Source organism: Coenobita brevimanus, chromosome 2 (genome assembly GCF_032717465.1).
Source record: "Coenobita brevimanus isolate Jiangsu-jjx chromosome 2, ASM3271746v2, whole genome shotgun sequence".
In the NCBI taxonomy this organism is placed as follows: Eukaryota; Metazoa; Arthropoda; class Malacostraca; order Decapoda; family Coenobitidae; genus Coenobita; species Coenobita brevimanus.
In genome coordinates, this window is record NC_136955.1 from 7044319 (window position 1) to 7060590 (window position 16272).

Consider the following 16272-nt stretch of genomic DNA (forward strand, 5'->3'; position numbering starts at 1 on the left):
ACAATAGATAGACAGATAGACATATAGTATTGTGTGAGAGATAAACTGAAATATTTATCGATGTTCAGATTATAATGTCCTTTGAATATTTGGAATACTTGAATTAAATCTCCTCGTAACCTCCATTTAGTTAGGGTAAAGAGATTCAGGGTTTCTAGACGCTCCTCGTGTGGTTTACTTCTCAATCTAGGTTTCATCATTGTCACCTTTCGCTGTACTCTATCACGTTTCACCACATCCTTTCTAAAATACGGTGACAAAAATTGAACGCAATACTCCAAGCGCGGGAGTACCAATGAATTATAGAAAATGAGGACGATATTAACAGACTTATATTCAAATGCTCTACCTATGAATCCAATCAATTTATTTATTTACTTTTTTACAGCTTCTGTACATTGTTTGCTTGGTTTCAAATCGTTTGTTATTTCAACATCTACTGGTACGTTTTTTTCATGGTTTACGCTATCAACTTGGACATTATTCATGTTATAACTAGCTCTTGTATTTTTACTGCCATTGTTTAGCACTTTACATTTATTTTCCTCCTCCAGAAGGTACATGTTTTTGCCCGCGTTGGTTGGTTTGCCTGTTTGTCTGTCTGTTAGCAGGATTACTTAAAATGTTATGAAAGGATTTTACTGAAATTATTGAAGGGGTTGGGTATGGCCCAATGAACAATCGAATAGATTTTGGTTGTGATCCGGAAGTTTTTGTTTGTTTGTTCACACTATATCTCTAAAAGTTCTCAATGAATTTCAATGAAATTTTGAGGAAAGGTGGGCCATGGACCAAGAAAGAATTGATTAAATTTGGGAACTGATCGGGATCCTACCCAACTGTATCTGCAAAAGTTCTCAATGAATTCCAATGAAATTTAGTGCAAGAGTGGGCCATGGTCCTGGGAAGAATTCTTTGAACCTTGGACAGGATCTGGATCCGAATCCTACTGCACCGTATCTCCAAAAGATCTCAATGAAAGTTTGTGGAAGGATGGGCCATGGACTAGAAAAGAATTGATTAAATTTGGGGGAGGATTCGGATCCGAATCCGGCATTGGCGAAGATATGCGCTCTCTGAGTGCCCCTCTGTTTAATATTGAAATCCATTTGCCTTGCTTGGCCCCAGTTAAACAGTTGATCAAGATCTCTCTGAATTACCTGCCTTTGCAATTCTGTGTTTGCTCTGTTACCTATTTTAGTATTGTCAGCAAATTTTGAAATTTTACATAATCCTTCATCAACATCATATATGTATATTAAAAAAAAGAACAGGACCTAACAATGAATCCTGTGGCACTCCACTTGTAACGTTTATCTAGTCTGACTCCTTTCCGTTTCTTACAACTCTAAACCATGTGCCTTTAGCTTCTGAAGGAGTTTTTTGTGTGGAACTTTTTCAAAAGCCTTTTGAAAATCGACGCAGACAACATCAACAGATTTAGTCTCGTCGACCATGTTCAATATATCGTTGAAAAAGTCCAACAGATTCCTGAGGCAAGGGCGATTATTTCGAAAACCATGTTGTGAATCTTTAATGTGAGAGTTTTTGTTTCTGTTTCACAAACTTGTATCTGATAATACTTTCAAGTAATTTGCGAACCACTGATGTTAAATTCATTGGGTGGTAGTTTTCTGGTTGTGCTCTGTTGGCCTTTTTATATACTGGAGTTACGTTTGCAAGCTTCCATTCGTGTGGCGCCTTACTGCTCTTTAGTGATAAGTTAAAAAGTTCAGATAAGGGTTGTGATATTTCATTCTGTAGTTCCTTTAATAAACGTAGAGATGTATATGAGTGGTGTAGAGAAACACGAATCTGAGACAGAAATTTATTCCTGACTAGTTTCACACAGAGGCTTCTTCTTCAGAGGAATGAACTTTTTCCGGGTGGGCGCCAAGGTAAAAACAAAACTATTTACCTATGATATAAATTGTTTTGTTACTTTAAATCGGTGCAAGTGACTATCTAAACCACTCAGCACTCAGTCACAGAGATCTCACAGAAATAAAACGAGTCTCTTATTCAATACCGTCTGTCAGACAAAGCTATTACTGGAAATAAAACCTTCAAACACAAGCAAAACTCAAAGACGTTGAACAAACAGTACAGTATTTACACTGCACCAAACACACTCAGCGACCAGACAGTCAGCTAGATCACTCGCCTAGACGCAGGACTATCACGCTATTGTAATCACTCACATAAAACACTGAAACAGGGCACTTAGCTGTGGGTATTCGCATAGCAGACCAGCAAGTCCAACAAGCAAGCCAGTCAGGTAGATCGAATAAGCTATAATGATCTACGCGCAGGGCTGGATCAGTTATAGGGATGGATCAAAGTGCTGAGGTAAATCAAAATGTTGGAATCTATCAAAAGCGATGATACATTTGTTGATCATGTTGGTAAGGGCACTCTTCGATATTTCACTTTGTCACTTAATTCTTTTGTTCATCTAAAAGGATTCTTCGTAATTTGTCCCATCTACAAAGCGAGAGGTGCTTAATATGAACATGTTTAGGTGTTTTACTTAGAATGATATAAGATGTTGTTATTATAATTATTATTGTTACCATTACTACTACTACTACCATTACTACAACTACTACAAAAGAAAATAATGATGATAATAATAAGAAGAAGAATCACCATCATTATTATTATTACTATATATTTTTACTAATTATTATCTCTTTATATTATTATTATTATTATTATCATTATTATTATTATTAACGTTATTAACCCAGGTACGTCGGACAAAATTTTTGCTGACAGACTAGATTTTTTTTATCCATCTGAGAAAAAACCCAGTGATCTAACCTACCTATAGAGAAAGGATCTGTGTATCACCATTATCTGTGATCTAAGTGATGTATCACCATTATCGTCTCTGTTGCATACACTCCCACCATCACATCGGTACAGTACATTAGCCACACTGCTTGCCATGCTTTGAATGTCATTATTATTTAAAAAAAAAAAAAAAAAGAAGAACATTTATGACTGCACTACGCAGTCAACAAACAATTTGAGGCCGCATTTCCATAACGCGCAACATGACCAACCATTGATGCCGTCCGAGACAAAATGTTATTCATGCCACGACCAGTTGTGGTTAAGGACTCTGCAAAATGGGCGTGATCTAATGGGATATCATATCGCTGTATAATATTAAACACACTCAAGTAGCTCAACAAGTGTGGGGACACTACACGTGTCCAACTCTGACATCCACAAGCCAAGTTTCCTGTAAATTTTATTGTTGACACGGTGGCTACTTCCTGATTTAAGATTATTTACCACTAAGAGATTATTACCGTTACTGACAGTCGACAGAGGATCTGTTTTATCATAAGAAGATCTAATATCATCAAAGATAATAGTACGATAGCTCGCCCTTGCTTATCACGTCACAAATGGCAGAGCCAAACCAGGCATTCATGTCACCCAGCAATATGAATTTCCTCCGTTCTTTCGAATATATCAGTTTCTCTTGACTTACAGCAAATGGGTAGTAAGAATAATACTGTGAATCGCAAAGAGGGACATAAATGAAATCATAGCTGACATCTGCCATGCAACTACTGTAAACTATAAACAGATCTGGTCCCCGATACAACTTTCAACATTCTTTACTTGTTCGAATATATATATATATATATAATATATATATATATATATATATATATATATATATATATATATATATATATATATATATATATATACACACACACACACACAAACAACACTGTTCCACCCCAGTAAATTGATCCCATCATCTTGTTCTTAAATGAAACCGCCTAGGAAATGCTCTGGCAAAGGGGCTGTTGCTTCGGTTATACTAATAATGTCAAATATGAGTAGCAACTAACGCACATTTAGCTTTTCTAGTTTGTTACAAACTCCATCTGTGTTCCACGACATTATAGCTATTTATTTTAACTTGTGATGCATTCATAAAAACTGAGCACTCCAGGTATCAGTAACAGCTTCGTCTTTGTACAACTTGCGCTTCTTGGTGTTGAGTCGGATGGTGCACTCAGCATTCTCCGGACGTTCCTCCTCAGCAGCCTCTGCACTCCATAGCCGGCGCCACTTGCTTAGGACACGCGGATTCAAGTCTTTCTAAATATAAAGCTTCTTGTATGTTTTTCCAGATGCCTTGAGGCAGATGGCGTGTTCCAGGGTTTATTGCCGATCACTGTTGTTATTTAGTGTGAAAAGTGTGGGTCGTCGTCGGCGTCGTGCTCCTGATTCGCCACCACCGCCTAGTCTTCGGTACGCATCATTCATGCCATTCACATCCTCCTCCTCCCATATCCTTGCTTGCTTGTCGTCCGTAGTTGCTCCGTCCAATGATTCGTGTTAATCCTGAGCACCTAAAACAACTACAATTCCCCGCCTCTCTCTCTCTCTCTCTCTCTCTCTCTCTCTCTCTCTCTCTCTCTCTCTCTCTCTCTCTTTCTCTTTTCTTCTCTCTTCTCTCCCCGTCTCTGTCTCTGTTTCTGTTTCTTCGATCGATCATCTCCAAAAATTTCTGTTGCTTCACTATTTTCCGTGCTTGTTTTTTTGCCCAAGTCTCCCGTTCCGCGAATCTCTTGTTGAAGAAATGATCTGGGAATGTTGCCAAACCTTTTAATTCGACTACCTCCATTTTCAAAATATGTAATTCTTCCTTGACTGTCTGCAAAAACGTGTTCTTCTCCCGTTGTTGCCAAGAGACTGTTGATTAGCTCTTCTTGCGTCACTTTAGCTGATGGCATTACACTTAATAAAAGGTAGGTGCTCCCGTGAGAAAATAAACACTCCAAGGTTCATGTGATTCGAGCCGTTTTGTTTATGTGTATGCTGCCTGGTGTAGCTTACTCCTGGCTAGATATGAGGCGGGATTAATATTACTGTACTTAATATATTTCCAGGATTCCCTAGTTCTCACCTTGTCTCTGGAAGCACATGACAGCTTGCTATAGGTATGTCAAGTCTCAGAATAGAACTGTGACTATAATGCCATTAAACGCTGAAGAAAAAGTAAACACTGAGCTCCTCAGAGACATGTCCTCGTCCTGCCACGTCCAGACTGACAGACAGACAGACAGAACAGCCAAACAGGGGGACTGAGAGACACAGAAAACCAGTGACAGACAAAGAACACTCGTACTTTTATTTCTTAGTCTGCTGTAGCCATTCTTTTTCTTGAGGGGAAGTAATTTGTCTGCGTGCCAGGTCGCAGTATGACCTTCGATATATCGACACACACACTGGTATATTTTGCTCTGTTCGTTTAGTTTCTCTCGACCTAAAGATGCTATTTCTCCGACTTAAATTGCAGCTGCAATATTATATTAACACTAGCATATAATGTTAGTCACGACGTTCTTTGAAAAGGATGCAGAGCCGTATTATTTTTATCTTGTGCCAGGTACGTGAAATTTACTACAGAACCAAAATCTCCGGCAGGTTAATTCACTAAGACTCCTGCAGTTTACTCACAGCTAAGTATTAACCATCTGACACTCGCTAGAAAAAAAAAACACGAGTTGTCCCATCATGATAAGGTTAATAGTGACAGTGTTGTATCCGAGTTTATTCTCAGCTGTGACTCGTTACCTGGAAGAAAATACTTCATTTGTCCCTACAAGGAGAGGGTTAAATTGGCAGAGATTTTCATATTTTTGCAGAATTTTCTCGTAGTTCAGAGGCAGAATAAGACAATACTAAGATTCTACACCGACTCCATAGCACTCTTTCAAACTAGTTCCATATTTTATCCATAATTTCTTGTTACAGTGCGCCATTCAACATGGAGTCATTGCTATTATAAGCCAAGTTACTCTTTAAACGCTGGGAACAACTTTATTTACCCTATTTCCGCCAGCATCATGGGATTTCCTCTAACTGGGAATGAGTCTTCGGAACCTAAGAGTGTTATTACTGATCATTAACTCCCTCATGTTTGGAGCGATACAGGATGACCCGTACCTAGCTCTCCATCAGAAACTCAATTGGCAGTATCTTATGTGTTGTGGGGACGGCTCAGTCGGCTGGTGTGGGAGTGGTTGTGGCAGTGGGAGTAGCAGTAGGAAATGAATAAATGATGTGGGGTAGATTCAGTCAACACTGAGTCGTTCCCACAACACACCAGAAATGGCCCTGTGGAGTGGAAATTGTTACATATGAGTCGCCCTGTATTAGTCAAGTGATACGTACTTTGAGACTTAGGCCCGTAACTTCGTCGGTTATGGAAGCTCCCGAACACCTCTTCCTAAGCTATTTATTCTGCCCATTACTCCTTACTCTCCTCATTTGTGTCATTTTAATCATTCCAGTACCATCACACTAAGAATAAATAACATACAAATGTAATATTAACCAGCCGTATCCAAAAGCAAATCGCCAATGAAGAGGTGCATTACTTCCATCCTCTATGTTCAACAATTCCGTAAAGTATTCTCTCCATCTACTCACTTTTTTCTCCCTTCTCCACCAGTAATCTACCATTTTTATCTTTCACTCCCCTACTAACTTCACTGCCGCCCTGTCTGACTCTCTTTACCTCTCTCAGGAACATTTTCTTTTTTTACATTCCCTCCATCTGACACTCAAATTCCCTCCAAATTCCTCATCCAGTCTCTTCTTGCTCACTCTTACTAATCTTTTCACTTCTCTGTTCCATTGTACATATAACTCTCTCTTCCGTCTCTCAGCTTCTTCCACGCCCCTATTTCTCATCCATTTATTATATGTTTTTTTCTTTTGTGCCACAGTCTGTCTCACCTCTTCATTCCGCCATGCTGTTCCTTGCACCCCCTTTCGTTTTCTCTTCACCCAACACACCACCTCACATGCCGCACATATAACTTCTGTGAATATCTTGCTCACACCTTCCACGTCCCCCATCTGCTCCAGTTCATATTTACCCAATCGTTCCTCCACTTCTCTCTTATATTCTGCCTTTTTCTCATCGTCTTGAAACCTTTCCACTCTCCTTTTATCTACTCCTTCCTCCCGTCCTTCCCTTCTTCTATTTCCCCATTTTACTTGGACCTTGATTCTGACGTGTATGTGTTTTTCTATATTTACCTTAAGATAACTGCGAGTCTGTCTTCTGTTGGTGCACAGTTCCTCATGTTTGTGTTCAGACGTGAAACTGAAACCCCAACTGCAGTCAGCAGGTCATCAAGAGAAGCATAGGTCATTCTAAAATAGTTTGTAACTTCTCTGGATACGCTTTTAAGTCTTCAAATAGGATATAAAATTGACCCCTGATAAGCCTATGGCTGATTATTGGATGCATCCAGTACTATCTTGCACATCTTCCTTTTCTTATTTTGAGGAGCACAGTGATGACACATGCCACCTTCTCCACATCCATGATGGAACTGCCTGTGGTTACCACGAAAAGTGGCCCGTGTGCGGGATGTCATAGCATCCCTCTCCACTTTTTAGTGGTGCTACGAATAAGTGGCAGCCACCGTCCACTGAAAAGTGGCCCGTGTGCCGGGAGCCTTAGGCCCCTCGCACACGGACCACATTTCAGTGGACGGTGGCTGCCACTTTTTCGTGGCGAGAAATAAAACGCACGTGGTTCTATGAAAGCCAGCACACGAGCCAATTTTTAGTGGCCGCCGCAAAAAAATGGTAACCGGGTTCATTTTACCCGCTGTGACACTGTGGCTCGCCACTGGTGACCGATGATGGATGCCATTAATTCAAATGGCAGCCCGCACACGGGCCACTTTGTGGTGACACTGGCGGACGGACTGGCATTGTTGATGGTCCATTCCCTACCCAAGGTCATGTGTCTATCCTAGGTCAACTCCCTAACCGTGGCCATCTTCCTTCCCAAGGTTACATGCGTACACAAGATCATTTCCAAAATAAAAGTTACACCACACTACAAAGTCGTTCAGAGCTTGAAGTTCGCGAAAGTCTACAGTTTGTACCAGGTAACGTTATGTGTCCTCCCCAGTGCCAGACAGAATCTCCGGTATTCCAAGCGAAGCAAAACAGTCTGATTCATTTATATATTTTGTTTATTGGTAGCATGTTGGTGAATTTTTCCTAGCAGTGACACAGTTCTCTGATAAATCAGTGTTACATGTTTTGTTAATATCAGTATGTTTGCCACTAGGTTTCATCATTTTCGGAAAAGCAAAACATTATGCCATTTTCTTAAATATCTGTGGAAAGTATTTTTGTGTTATACAGTTTATTTCAGTGAAACATCTTTACAATTGCAAAAATACAGTGTCTCATTTAGTTTATGAAAATTGGTTAATTTACTCACGACTTTTCTCATTAAAATTCTTGCGCAACGTGTATGTGTTTTTCTATACTTATCTTAAGATAACTGCAAGTCTTTCTTTGTTGGTACACACTTCCTCATGTTTGTGTTCAGACCTGGAACTGGAGGCCCAGTTGCAGTCAGCAGGTCATCCAAAGAAGCACATGTCCTTCTAAAATAGTTTGTAACTTCTCTGGGTATGCTTTTAAGTCTTCAAATAGGGTATAAAATTTACCCCTGATAAGCCTATGGCTGATTATTGGATGCATTCAGTACTTTCTTGTACATCTTTCTTTTCTTATTTTGAGGAGCACAGCGATGACACATGCCACCTCCTCGACATCCATGATGGAACTGCCTGTGGTTGCCTCGAAAAAGTGACCCATGGGCAGGATGTCATAGCATCCCTCTCCATTATTAACTGGAGCCACGAGAAAGCGGTAGCCACCGTCCACTGAAAAGTGGCCCGTGTGCGGGGTGCCTTAGACTTTCATTCTCGGCAGGTAAGGAAGCTCCCTAACACCTCTTCCCTACCGATTTATTTTTGAATACGGCTAGGTAATATATTTCTGTATGGTATATATGTAGAGTACAGTGATATTAGAATGATATACATAACACGGAAGAGGACTACAAAATGTAATAATTCAAATAAATCACTAAGGAAGAGGAGTTAGGAAGCTTCCTTAACCGACGAGACTATGGGTCTTGCAGTGGGTAGAGTACTGTCAGCTAGGGTGGGTAGAGTACTGTCAGCTAGGGTGGGTAGAGTACTGTCAGCTAAGGTGGGTAGAGTACTGTCAGCTAGGGTGGGTAGAGTACTGTCAGCTAGGGTGGGTAAAGTACTGTCAGCTAGGGTGGGTCGAGTACGGTCAGCTAGGGTGGGTAGAGTACTGTCAGCTAGGGTGGGTAGAGTACTGTCAGCTAGGGTGGGTAGAGTACGGTCAGCTAGGGTGGGTAGAGTACTGTCAGCTAGGGTGGGTAGAGTACTGTCAGCTAGGGTGGGTAGAGTACGGTCAGCTAGGGTGGGTAGAGTACGGTCAGCTAGGGTGGGTAGAGTACGGTCAGCTAGGGTGGGTAGAGTACTGTCAGCTAGGGTGGGTAGAGTACTGTCAGCTAGGGTGGGTAGAGTACTGTCAGCCAGAGTGGGTAGAGTACTGTCAGCTAGGGTGGGTAGAGTACTGTCAGCTGGAGTGGGTAGAGTACTGTCAGCCAAGGTGGGTAGAGTACTGTCAGCTAGGGTGGGTAGAGTACTGTCAGCTAGAGTGGGTAGAGTACTGTCAGCCAAGGTGGGTAGAGTACTGTCAGCTAGGGTGGGTAGAGTACTGTCAGCTAGAGTGGGTAGAGTACTGTCAGCTAGGGTGATTAGGGTGGGTAGAGTAGGTCAAAGTATCAAGCTCTAACCCTTGAATTTTCAGAACATATTTACAAACACTGAATTGCGAGTACTAATTTGACACTAATTCTCAGAGCTCTTTTTTGTTTATTTCCCCTTCATCAGCATGTAGTTTTACTGGTGGTAATCGGGTCAAAATATAATATTAGATCTCGGTAGCCTTTAAAACACCGAGGCTTTATTCCAGAGATCGGAGACCATTTTTCTATCTATCTATCTATCTATCTATAGCCCGACGCCCTAATCCCGCAAAGGGTGGCCGCAGACAAAACGCATCCAAGTCACTCTGTCACCCACCATTTGACTCCCCTCCCCCCAACTCATCCCCCCCTCCCTCATATACCTCTCAACTCCATCCCTCCACCTCATCCTCGGTCTACCCCTCCCTCTCCCTCCCTCCACCTCACCTACATACACCCTCTTAGTCAGTCTTTCATTCTCCATCCTCTCCACATGTCCAAACCACCTCAGTGTATTTCTCCTAATCTTTTCAACCACATCCACATCTACCCCACAACGTTCCTTCACTTCTTCATTCGTCAACCTGTCCCTCCATGTCACTCCACATGCTCCTCTCAAGTAACTCATTTCCACTGCTCTCACTCTTGACTTGTTCCCCTCTTGCAAGGTCCATGCCTCGCTTCCATACGTCAGGGTAGGGATCACAATACCATCATGCAGTGACTTCTTAACTTCCATACTCACCTCCCTATTTCTCATCACTGCTTTCAGTGTGCCAACAACCTTCCTTCCCTGCTGTACCCTTTCACGTACTTCATCCCCCAAAGTTCCATCCTTACTCATCACACTACCCAAGTACTTGAATGCACTCACATTCTCCATATCCTCACCATCCAACCTCACTGCACACTCTGTGACTTCATTCCTCTCAAACACCATAACTTTACTTTTGTTTACATTAACTTTCAGCTTCCTCCTCCTACACACTGTCCCAAATTCATTCACCAAACCTTGCAACTCCCATTCATCTTCACTCAACAATACTGTATCATCAGCAAACAGCAACACCGGAAGCTTCCAAATCTCACCCTCATTCATTAGGGCCACCCCCACATCCACTGCCCTACCTTGTACCTCCTTTACGACCCCATCCATATATATATTAAACAGCCATGGAGACATTACACACCCCTGTTTCAGTCCCACATTGAGATCAAAGAACTCACTCAGCTCACCATCCACTCGCACCGTAGCCCTAGCTCCCTCGTACATACTCTTCACAGCACTCAACAATTTCCCCTCCACTCCATATATTCTTAATACCTTCCACATACCTTTCCTATCTATTCTGTCATAAGCTTTCTCCAAGTCCATGAAGGCAGCGTACACGTTCCTTCCCTTCTCTAGATACTTCTCCCCTAAACATCTTAGAACAAATATCTGATCTACACACCCTTTTCCCTTCCTAAATCCCCCTTGTTCTTCTCCAACTAGCTCCTCTGTCATATGCCTAACCCTATCAATGAGTATTCTACCATATATTTTACCAGTCACACTAAGAAGGCAAATACCCCTATGGTTACCACATACTTCTCTCTCCCCTTTTCCTTTGTACAGAGGAACAATTATACCTGATTTCCAGTCCTCTGGAACCCTTCCCTCTTCCCAAGCCAATCTACACAACTTCCATATCCACTCCACAACAATCTCACCCCCATACCTAAGCATTTCACCACACACTCCATCAATTCCTGGGGCCTTTCCCAGCTTAATCTTCTTCATCGCTTCCACTACTTCCGACCTACTGATCTCTTCCTCCCTCCTCTCATCTCTTCTTCTCCCAGCCATTCCCCAACCACTTATACTCACACTGCTCTCACTCTCTACATTCAACAAATCCTCAAAGTGCTCCTTCCATCTCCTCAATTTCTCTCTCTTCTCCACCAACAATCTATTATTCCTATCTTTCACTCCCCTACTATTTCCCCTTTCACACTGCCTTACTTTCTTTACCTCCTTCCAAAACAATTTCTTACTCTCCCTCCATTTCACACTCAGATTCCTCCCAAACTCTTCATCCACTTTCTTCTTACTCTCCTTCACCAGTCTCTTAACCTCCCTTCTCCTGCTCACATATACCTCTCTCTTCTCTCTCTCATCTTCTCCCCTACCTCTACTCACCAACCATTGACCATATGCCTTCTTCTTTTGTTCCACAGCTCGTTTCACCTCATCATTCCACCATGCTGTCCCTTGCACACCCTTGCATCTCCTCCTCACTCCACAAACTGCCTCACACGCTGCGCTTATCTCTTCCGTGAATATCTTACATACGTCTTCCACCCCTTCCATCTGCTCTAGCTCATACCTTCCCAATCTTTCTTCCACTATGCTCTTATACTCTGTCCTCTTCTCACTATCTTGCAATTTCTCCACTCTTCTCACAGGAGCTGCTTCCTCCTGTCTTCCCCTTCGCCTCCTCAACCACTTTCTTTGCAGCTCTACCTTGGCCATCACTAAGTGATGGTCCGAGACTCCATTCCCCCACCCTCTCCACACCCTTGCATCCAACACTTGTCTTCTCATTCGCTCATCCACACACACGTAGTCTATCATTGCCTTTCGTTCAACAAGTTCACCATCCATCCTCCTCATTACTCTCCATGTATACCGGTGAATCATCTTATGACGAAAGTAGGTGTTGGCTATTGCCAACCCTTACCAGCACAGATGTCCACCAAAGCACTACCATTCCCATCTACTTCCGCTGGCACACCCCACTGACCAACCACTCCATCCACTCGTACATTCCCGACTTTGCCATTCATGTCTCCAATCAACAGCACTCTCTCGCTCCTCTCAAACTTGTCCATACATGCTTCTACTCTCGCCCAAAACTCATCTTTCACTCTTGCCACTCGATCCTCTGTTGGAGCATACACACATACAATCGCCCATGCTTGTATACCTACTTTCATCCTCACCCATACAATCCTTGCACCCACTGTTCCATACTCTCTTATATTCTCCTTCCACTTCTTGCTTATCATCAGACATACTCCCTCTCTTGCCCTCTCATTCTCACTGACTCCCGCACATATACCTACACCGTATTCCCATTCTCTCACCCTTTCACCTTACCATTTAGTTTCAGTCAATCCACATATATCCACTTTTGCATCCTCAAGCACCTGGACAATCTCTCTCTCTTTCACTTCATCATTCACTCCTCTCACATTCCACGTTCCTACCCTCAGAATGTCCTTTGTCCGTTCCTTAGTCGTCAACGTATGGTCCGTCCGGGTCCGAGGCGCTTTATTTGCTTTTTTAGTTAGTTCTTTTTACGGGGTGGGGCACTAACCCACCACCAACCTTTTTAGTCGCCTCGTACGACAAGCAGGGATACTGGGGGAGTATTCTTGAAACCCCCCTACCCCCAGGGGGGTACCATTTTTAATTATGGTATTTTTTCCGAATGCCTTTTTCATTACGGATTTTCCAGGTGGCAATATTTCAACATGATTAAATTCTGAGTGCTGTTTTCTGTCTGGCATTATTCTTGACTGCCAGTTTTCGGACATTTTTTAGAGTACATTCTTTCACTAATTTTTAGGTGACGTTCTTCAGTATATTTTTATTTGATGGAGCTTTAATATTTTAAGCTGACATTAAAAGATATAATTTATGAATGCCATTACTCATCATGATTATACTTCCACCATTTTGCATTATACATTTTTAGTGGCATTTTTCCACATATCTTGATTCTCGGTCTGTGTGTGTGTGTGTGTGTGTGTGTGTGTGTGTGTGTGTGTGTGTGTGTGTCATCTTAATTAGGCACTTACTTACTGGTGACATTTTTCTACGGGCCTTTTCCATATTTATTATTTTTATTGAGTGTTGGCTTTTGGCTCTGAGGATCCGTTTTCTTTATTTCCGTTGTTTTTGTTGTCTGTTTCACTTCTTTGTGTCATTCTTGGAATAAAAGATTTTAAAGAAACTTTTTAAAATTGCGACAAACAGAAATACAAGGAAATTGGGCTATCATTATGATCATCATCATCATCACCATTATTATATTGTAGATGACGATGACGCCACTGATGAAACTGATGGTGGTGTCAGCGATGATAATGCTGATAATATTATTAGTAATGATGATGATAATAATAATGATAATGATGATATTTCATCCCGCACTTATTTGCTGCATATATCAAGATTAACCACTTCAGTGCAATTACTCCGTTTGTATTATAATTTTACTACTGTCAGGACATTATGAGCTGAAAGGGAACTCATTCGCAGTGAAGATAAATTGGAGTTTGTGCATGGAAGAGTAAAGGTGAAATACGTACTCAAAATAAAATAAGATAAAATAAAAATCGGCAAAAGAAGCAGTGGGAATTATGTATGGGCAAAAAATGGAGGGTGAGTTAGAATATATTAATTAGATAAAGAATTAAATATGCATCATAAGCGTAGGAATGGATCAGTGTAAAAAGATGGATCAAAAGTGTAGAGATGGGTCGGAGATTTAAGAATGTATCAAAAGTATGGTCGAGAGTTAAGAATGAAATAAGAGTATGGTCAGAGAGTTAAGTATTCATCAAAAGTAACGTCAGAGAGTTAAGAATGCATCAAAAGTAGGGTCTGGGAGTCAAGAATGCATCAAAGGTAGGGTCAGAGAGTTATGGATGCAACAAAAGTAAGGTCACAGAGTTATGTATGAATCAAAAGTACTGGGACGAATTATTTAAGACCAGCACAAGACAAGCTTGATTAGCTGAGAGACATTTTAATATGTCTAACATCAACAGAGGAGAAGGAAGCAACTGTGAAGAAAATAATTTAGGCTACCGTATTTTATTTTGGATGCCAATTGCTTATTTTGATCAGGTAATACATTTCTGATAAAATTCCTGCCCTGTCTAACACACACACACACACACACACACACACACACACACACATAGCTGGCATTCTGATTTCCTAGTCTGCCTGAGCCGTTCTTTTTAATGAGGACGAGTAGTTTGTCTGAGTGCCAGGTTGCTAAATCAGCACCCTTTGCTATACTCTGTTCACTTTAGCTAAGCCTAAAATTGCGCCTCTCTCCAACCTGAATGCTGAACTTAACTCAAAACCAGTGCCAGAATAAGGTGCCTGTCACGAAGAAGTTCTATGGGGATGTAGAGGGATAGTATGGTCTTGTTCTGCCACTGAGCTCTATCAAGAGACTAACACTAAAATATGGTACTATTCGTAGACATGAAGAAGTGTTAATGGAAGGAAAGGACATCTGAAATACTGCCATATTCTGTCACTGAGCTGGAAGTTGTGATTAAACACTAAAACATGGCGCTAGTCACAAAGAAGTGTTATGGAAAGAATGTAGATCAATATTAAAGTGCTGTCTTATTCTCTCACTGTGGCAAAGGAAGCGAGCCTTTACTAACCACGTATTATCAACATGTGGTAAAGAACATATAAGTATGTGTGAATAAGTATGGCAATTTCATATATTAGGGCATAAACTAGGACTCGTACACTATCTTTAAGTAATGAGGTTGATCCAGGAAGTAGTTTCCAAGATACAGATATTTACAGATTAGTTTCCTTATATGGCAATAGCTCGTAAAATACAATGTGGCAGTTTCATGTATAAGAACATAAACTAGGACTTATACTCTATCTTTCTGTAACATATGAAGAGAATCCAGCAAGAAGTTTTCAAAATGTAACACGACACATTTTTTTCTTATATGGTCAAAGCTCGTAAAGTACAGACAATATGGCAGTTTTACATATACAAGCATCAACTGCGACACATACGCTAACTTTGTGTGTGATATGAAGCTAATCCACTTGATAGTTTCCGAGATACAGGCCCGGCCGGAAAGACGAACAGATGGAGAGACGGACGGACAGGGGCGATTCCTATATCCCAACCATATGGAATAATGGAGGGGATTACAAGCTTTGACCCTCTTTTTCTGTATCTTTGGTTGCTTTACTCTTTGTCTTTGAGTACTATTTTTTCTGTACTACACACACACACACACACACACACACACACACACACACACACACACACACACACACACACACACACACACACAAAAAGAGAGAGAGAGAGAGAGAGAGAGAGAGAGAGAGAGAGAGAGAGAGAGAGAGAGAGAGCGCTCTAGCGTTCCTTTTTCAGCTGCATCATTTCATCTACAGTAATTTTATTCTGTTGCAAATACATTTGCAGTCTCATTCGTCTTCAAAATGTAAAGATATTTTACTGAGTGCCATTATACGATCTTATTTCTGAGTGACTTTTTGATTAGCGTTTTTAATGCCATTTTTCAACCTGGTTTTGTTGTGGATGTCTTTCCTTTAAAATGGTACATTTTTCTGTCAGTTTTCACCTTCCTGATCTTCCTGAGCACACTTTATCGCTTTTTTTTTTTTCATTATTTTAATTGGCCTTTATGTATATATATATATATATATATATATATATATATATATATATATATATATATATATATAATATATTTGAGGAGGACGGGAGCCATTCTTTCATGTTATGTTGTATTCCATGCGACATTACTGATTATGGACTATTTCTGAAAGCCAC